Source organism: Arachis duranensis, chromosome 6 (genome assembly GCF_000817695.3).
Source record: "Arachis duranensis cultivar V14167 chromosome 6, aradu.V14167.gnm2.J7QH, whole genome shotgun sequence".
Lineage (NCBI taxonomy): Eukaryota > Viridiplantae > Streptophyta > Magnoliopsida > Fabales > Fabaceae > Arachis > Arachis duranensis.
Window position 1 is genome coordinate 59,065,304 of NC_029777.3, and position 7,092 is coordinate 59,072,395.

Consider the following 7,092-nt stretch of genomic DNA (forward strand, 5'->3'; position numbering starts at 1 on the left):
GACTTAGTCAAAAATTTTTAAAATTAGTTGTTTCTTACAAGTCAAGTCAAATTTTCAATTTTAAAAATCTTATTTTTTCAAAATCTTTTTCAAAAATTAAATATTTTTTATTTTTTATTTAATTTTCGAAAATATTTTTAAATATTTTTCAAAAATCTTTTTCTTAATTTTATCTTGATTTTCGAAAATTATACTAACAAGTAATATGATTGATTCAAAAATTTGAAGTTTGTTACTTTCTTGTTAAGAAATGTTCAATCTTTAAATTCTAGAATCATATCTTTTAGCTTCTTGTTAAGTCAAGTAATTGAATTTAATTTTAAAAATTAAATCTATCTTATCGTATCTTTTATATCATATCTTTTTCAAAATTTTATCTTTTTCAAAAATTTGATTTTAAAATATCTTATCTAACTTCTTATCTTCTTATCTTTTCAAATTTGATTTTAATATCTCTTCCAACTAATTATTTGACTTTTTGTTTGTTTCTTATCTTTTTCAAAACCACATAACTACTTCTCCCTCTCTAATTTTCAAAAATATCTCACCTCTTTTTCAAAATTCTTTTTAATTAATTAACTAATTGTTTTAAAATTTTAATTTTAATTCTATCTCATCTTTAATTTTCGAAAATCACTAACTACTTTTTCAAAATTTATTTTTGAAATTCCTTCCATCTCCTCTTCTTCTATTTATTTAATTATTTACTAACACTTCTCTTCACATCTCTTCATCTCCAATCACTGCCTCTATCCTTACCCTTGTGTTTGGATTCTCCTTTCTTTATTCTTTTCTTGTTCTACTAATAATAAGGTTCCTCTTTACTGTGACATAGAGGATTCCTCTTCTTTTATTGTTCTCTTATCTTTCATATGAGTAGGAACAAGGAAAAAAGCACTCTTGTTGAAGTTGATCCTGAACCTGAAAGGACTCTGAAGAGGAAACTAAGAGAAGCTAAATTACAACAATCCAGAGGAAACCTTTCTGAAATTTTCGAACAAGAGAAGGAGATGGCAGCCGAACCCAACAACAATAATGCAAGGAGGATGCTTGGTGATTTTACTAAACCTACGTCCAAGTTTGATGGAAGAAGCATCTCAATTCCTGCCATTGGAGCAAACAATTTTGAGCTGAAACCTCAATTAGTTGCTTTAATGCAACAGAATTGCAACTTTCATGGACTTCCATCTGAAGATCCTTACCGGTTTTTAACTGAGTTTTTGCTGATTTGTGAGACTATTAAGACGAATGGAGTACATCCTAAAGTCTACAGGCTCATGCTTTTCCCTTTTGTTGTAAGAGACAGAGCTAGAACATGGTTGGACTCACAACCTAAAGATAGCCTGGACTCCTAGGATAAGCTGGTCACGGCCTTCTTGGATAAATTCTTTCCTCCTCAAAAGCTAAGCAAGCTTAGAGTGGATGTTCAGACCTTCAAGCAAAAAGATAGTGAATCCCTCTATGAAGCTTTCACCTAAAGAAAATGCCTGCAGAAGCTCAAGAACTTATTGACATGGTTGCAAATAACCAATTCATGTACACTTCTAAGAGGTATTCCGTGAATAATGGGACGCCTCAGAGGAAGGGAGTTCTTGAAATTAATGCACTGAATGCCATATTGGCTCAGAACAAAGTGTTGACTCAGCAAGTCAACATGATTTCTCAAAGTCTGAATGGATGGCAAAATGCATCCAACAGTACTAAAGAAGCATCTTCTGAAGAAGAAGCTTATGATCCTGAGAACCCTGCAATGGCAGAGGTAAATTACATGTGTGAACCTTATGGAAACACCTATAATTCATCATGGAGAAATCATCCAAATTTCTCATGGAAGGATTGATAAACCTATATTTTATGATATATTTTGTGCTTAGTTTGAGTGATTTACTCAATCCTTCACCCACTTATTCATATTAATTGCATGGTTTTACTTTTCCTTCCTTATTATGTGATGTATGTGAAAAACATGTTTTCTATGCTTTAGAATTAATTATTTTAATTACCTTTATTTCCATTTGATGCCATGATTAGTGTGTTGAGTAGTTTCAGATCTTCTAAGGCAGAAATCACTTAAAGGATGGAAAAGGAAACATACAAAAATGGAAGGAAAGTGTAAAACGGAGTTTTGGAGAAATTGGCATCCACGCGATCGCATGGACGATGCGGCCGCATGCTAAGCGCGAAAAAGCAGTGACGCGGCCGCATGACTGACGCGACCGCGCACCTAAAGAAGAACACCTATGACGCGGCCGCATGACTGACGCGACTGCGTGATAAGGAAAACTCCAATCGACGTGACCGCGTGACTTACGCAGACGCGTGACAGAGGCCACGCACCAGACATTGCAGAAAATACTCATAGCGAATTCTGAAGCCCTTTTTGGCCCAAATCCAAGTCCAGAAGGCATAGACCAGAGGTTATGAAGTGGGGGAATGCATCCATTCGGGGAGAGCTGGCATTTTTTAGTTACAATTCATGATTTAGGTTTAGTTTGGAGAGAGGTTCTCTCTTCTCTCTCTCTTAGGATAGGGATTTAGGACTTCTCTTAGTTTTAGAAGTGACTCTCGATCCCAGGTTCAATGTTTCTCTTTATTTACTTTCTCTTTTATTTGTCTATGAACTTTTCCATGTTACATTTGTTATTTCTATTTAATATGATTTGAGGTATTTTCAGATTTATGATTGCCTTATTCTATTTATGATGTCTTAAATTTAATTTAGAATTTTTCCTCTTGGCCTGAGTTAATTAATTGGTAACTCTTGAATTATCAAATAAAGCAGTGGTTGAAATTGGCAGATCGCTCTAAAGCTAGTCTTCCCACAGGGATTGACTAGGACTTGAGGATCAAATTAATTATTTCACTTGACTTTCCTTTGCTTTAGTAAAGGTTAACTAAGTGGGATTAAAATCCAATTCTCATCACAATTGATAAGGATAGGACTTCCAGTTCTAATACCTTGCCAAAAGTTTTATTAGTTATTAATTTATCAATTCTGTAATCTATTTCTCTTGCTTGAAACCTTTTTCAACCCCAAACACTGTTTTTCCATAACCAATAATAAGAACATACCTCCCTGCAATTTCTTGAGAGGATGACCCGAGGTTTAAATACTCGGTTATCAATTCTAAAGGGGTTTGTTACTTGTGACAACCAAAATGTTTGTATGAAAGGACTTTTGTTGGTTTAGAAGCTATACTTGCAACAGGAATTTATTCTGAATTCTAAACCACGCAAAAATTCTCTCGTCAATGATCAACAAAAGCCTCAACAAGGCTTTAATAATGGTGGAAGAAACAGGTTTAGCAATAGCAAGCCTTTTCCATTATCTTCTCAGCAACAGATAGAGAATTCTAAGCAGAGCTCCTCTAATTTAGCAAATATAGTCTCTTATCTATCTAAGGCCACTTTAAGTTTCATGAATGAAACAAGGTCCTCCATCAGAAATCTGGAGGCACAAGTGGGCCAGCTGAGTAAGAAAATCACTAAAACCCCTCCTAGTACTCTCCCAAGCAATACTGAAGAAAATCCAAAAAGAGAGTGCAAGGCCATTGATATAATCAATATGGCCGAATGCAAGGAGGAGGGAGAGGATGCGAATCCCAATGAGGAAGATCTCATGGGACGTCTCTTAAGCAGGAAGGAGTTCCCTATTGAGGATCCAAAGGAATCTGAGGCTCATATAGAGACCATAGAGATACCATTAAATCTCCCTCTACCATTCATGTGCTCTGAAGATTATTCCTCCTCTGAAGAGGATGAAGATGTAACTGGAGAGCAAGTTGCTCAATATCTAGGAGCCATCATGAAGCTGAATGCCAAGTTATTTGGTATTGAGACTTGGGAAGGTGAACCTCCCTTGCTCATTAGTGAACTTGATACATGGGTTCAGCAAACTTTACCTCAAAAGAAACAAGATCCTGGGAAATTCTTAATACCTTGTACCATAGGCACCATGACCTTTGAAAAAGCTCTGCGTGACCTAGGGTCAGGCATAAATCTTATCCCACTCTCTGTAATGGAGAAGCTGGGGATCATTGAGGTACAGCCTGCCATATTCTCATTACAAATGGTAGACAAGTCAGTAAGACAAGCTTATGGATTGGTAGAGAACGTGTTAGTGAAGGTTGAAGGCCTTTACATCCCTACTGATTTCATAATCTTAGACACTAGGAAGGAGGAGGATGAATGCATCATACTTGGAAGACCTTTCCTAGCCACACCAAGAGCTGTGATTGATGTTGACAGAGGAGAGCTAGTCCTTCAATTGAACGGGGACTACCTTGTGTTTAAGACCCAAGGGTGTTCTTCTGAAAACATGGAAAAGAGGCACAATAAGCTTCTCTCAATACAGAGTCAAACAAAGCCCCCACAATCAAACTCTAAGTTTGGTGTTGGGAGGCCACAACCAAACTCTAAGTTTGGTGTTGAGAAGCCCCTATATTCAAACTCTAAGTTTGGTGTTGGGAGGCCCTCATCATGCTCTAAACATCTGTGAGGCTCCATGAGAGCCATTGTCAAGCTAGTGAGATTAAAGAACTGCTTGTTGGGAGGCAACCCAATTTTTATTTATCTAATTTTATTTTAGTTTCATTGTTCTTTTATGTTTTATTAGGTTCATGATCATGTGGAGTCACAAAAAAAATATTCAAATTAAAAATAGAATCAAAAACAGTAGAAGAAAAATCACACCCTGGAGGAAGGACTTACTGGCGTTTAAACGCCAGTAAGGAGCATCTGGCCGGCGTTCAACACCAGAACAGAGCATGGATCTGGCATTGAACACCAAAAACAAGCAACATCTCAATGTTCTAACGCCAGGAATGCACCCTGTGGAGAGCTGGCATTGAACGCCAGAAACAAGCATGGAACTGGCGTTCAATGCCAGAAACATGTTGCACATGGGCGTTGAACGCCCAGAACATGCATCACTTCGGCGTTTAAACGCCAGAATTACATGGAAAGGCATTTTACATGCCTAATTGGTGCAGGAATGTAAATCCTTGACACCTTAGGATCTATGGACCCCATAGGATCATCTCAGGATCTGTGGACCTTACAAGATCCCCACCTACCATATTCTCACCTTACCTCCTAATAATCCTATAACACACTTTCCCAAAAACCCTTCACCAATCACCTCAATCTCTCTTTCCAATTACCCCCTTCACCACTCACATCCGTCCACTCTTCCCCATAAACCCCACCTACCTTCAAAATTCAAATTTCTTTCCCACCCAAACCCACCCTAAATGGCCGAACCTACTCCCACTCCCCTCACTATATAAACCCCTCCATTTTTCACAACACAATACTCTCTTCTCCTTCTTGGCCGAATACACCTCTCCCCCTCTCCTCCATATTTTCTTCTTCTTCTTCTTCTCTTCTTTCATCTCTTGCTCGAGGGCGAGCAATATTCTAAGTTTGGTGTGGTAAAAGCATAGCTTTTTTGTTTTTCTATAACCATTGATGACACCTAAGGCCAGAGAATCCTCTAGAAAAGGGAAAGGGAAGACAAAAGCTTCCACCTTCGAGTCATGGGAGATGGAAAGATTCATCTCCAAAGCCCATCAAGACCACTTCTATGATGTTGTGGCCAAGAAGAAGGTGATCCCTGAGGTCCCTTTCAAGCTCAAGAAAAATGAGAATCCAGAAATCCGACATGAGATCCAAAGAAGAGGTTGGAAAGTTCTAACCAAACCCATCCAACAAGTTGGAATATTAATGGTTCAAGAGTTCTATGCCAACGCATGGAACACTAGGAACCATGATCAAAGTAAGAACCCGAACCCAAAGAATTATCTTAAAATGGTTCGGGGGAAATACTTAGATTTTAGTCCAGAAAATGTGAGGTTGGCATTCAACTTGCCTATCATGCAAGGAGATGCACGCCCCTATACTAGAAGGACCAACTTTAATCAAAGGTTGGACCAAGTCCTTATGGACATATGTGTGGAAGGAGCTCAATGGAAAAGAGATTTCGAAGGCAAGCCAGTTCAACTGAGAAGACTATACCTCAAGCCTGTGGTTAGAGGATGGTTGGAGTTCATCCAACGCTCCCTCATCCGCACTAGCAACCGATCTGAAGTTACTGTGGATTGGGCCATCATGATTCATAGCATCATGAATGGAGAGGAAGTAGAAGTTCATGAAGTCATCTCCCATGAATTTTACAAAATAGCCGATAAGTCCTCTACTTTGGCAAGGCTAGCTTTTCCTCATCTTATTTGCCATTTATGTTACTCAGCTGGAGTTATCATAGAAGGTGACATCCTCATTGAGGAAGACAAGCCCATCACTAAGAAAAGGATGGAGCAAACAAGAGAGCGCACTCATGGAACCCAAGAGATGCATGAGGAAGCTCATCACCAAGAAATCCCGGAGATGCCTCAAGGGATGAACTTTTCTCCCAACAACTATTGGGAACAACTCAACACTTCCTTAGAAGATTTGAGTTACAATGTGGATCAATTAAGGGTGGAACATCAAGAGCACTCCATCATTCTCCACGAAATTAGAGAAGATCAAAGAGCAATGAGGGAGGAGCAACAAAGGCAAGGAAGGGACATAAAAGAGCTTAAGGACATCATTGGTCCTTCAAGAAGAAGACGCCACTAAGGTGGATTCATTCCTTGTTCTTATTTTTTCTATTTTTCATTTTTATCTATGTTTTGTGTCGCTACTCCATGATCATTAGTATATAGTAACTATGTCTTAAAGCTATGAATAAATTCCATAAATCCTTTACCTCTTTTAAATGAAAAATGTTTTTAATTCAAAAGAACAAGAAGTACATGAATTTCGAAATTATCCTTGAATTTAGTTTAATTATATTGATGTGGTGACAATACTTTTTGTTTTCTAAATGAATGCTTAAACAGTGCATATTTTTTATCTTGTTGTTTATGAATGTTAAAATTGTACGCTCTTAAATGAATGATGAAAAAGAGAAATGTTATTGATAATCTAAAAAATTATAAAATTGATTCTTGAAGCAAAAAAAAGCAGTGAATAGCAAAAGCTTGCGAAAAAAAATGTGGCGAAAAACAAATAGAAAGAAAAAGAAAAAAGCAAGCAGAAAAAGCCAATAGC